Source organism: Octopus bimaculoides, chromosome 12 (genome assembly GCF_001194135.2).
Source record: "Octopus bimaculoides isolate UCB-OBI-ISO-001 chromosome 12, ASM119413v2, whole genome shotgun sequence".
Lineage (NCBI taxonomy): Eukaryota > Metazoa > Mollusca > Cephalopoda > Octopoda > Octopodidae > Octopus > Octopus bimaculoides.
The window spans coordinates 4234265-4235187 of NC_068992.1; positions in this window are offsets into that span (position 1 = coordinate 4234265).

The window sequence follows — 923 nt, forward strand, 5'->3', positions numbered from 1 at the left end:
ATATATATATATATATATACATACATATATATATATATATATACATATATATATGTATGTATATATGTAGGTAGGTATACCAGTTCTTATAGGAGTTGTGGATTAGCTGCTCTACTCTTTCTAAATCCGGTACATATAACATCATACTACTTACATTAAAACTTGATAATCTAGCTCCAAATTCACACAGTATAAACATTATTCGTATTATTACTAAAAAAAGAAGTCGACTAGATCCTTGTGGTAATATATTGTTTTTAAAGGTTTTCCTAAAAATGTTGCAACACGTTATGTCATGCTATTCACCGTAAATTACAGTTAGATGTATTTAACAGAGATTTCCGAGAGATCTATCAAAACGTCGATTATTTGAACAGTGCTGTTATCGAAGAAAGTGATAACGTCAGAAATTTGAGTCAATGACCTATGTAATACCGAAGAGCATTAACAAGCAGAAATTATTGACGTTTATCAGTGTATAAGAATAGATGAATTAGAATTGGGTTATAATTACTCAGCTCGATGAATCATCGATTTTTCAATAGTTGTATTGCATTTTATCTTGTAGCTGACATATTTATAAATCGCTCATTCATGTAATATCTAATTAAAAATTGTATAATAACATTGATTGAATGATAGTTAGCTAATGAGAATATTTGTGTGGGTGATAGTGACCAAGTATCAGCTCTACTTTCTGCGAGTACAAATATAATGTAGAAATTCTGTTTCATTTCTGGAAGTCATAAATTACGTTAATTCTGCAAACGTGCATGTTTTTATTACACTGACAGTTATCTTCTACTTGTCCACTTGGTCATGTGTGCCTGTGTTTGAATGTACGTGTGTGTGTGTGTGTGTGTGTGTGTGTGTGTGTGTGTGTAGCCAATGACGAAAGAAGCAATTATTATTATTATTATTAT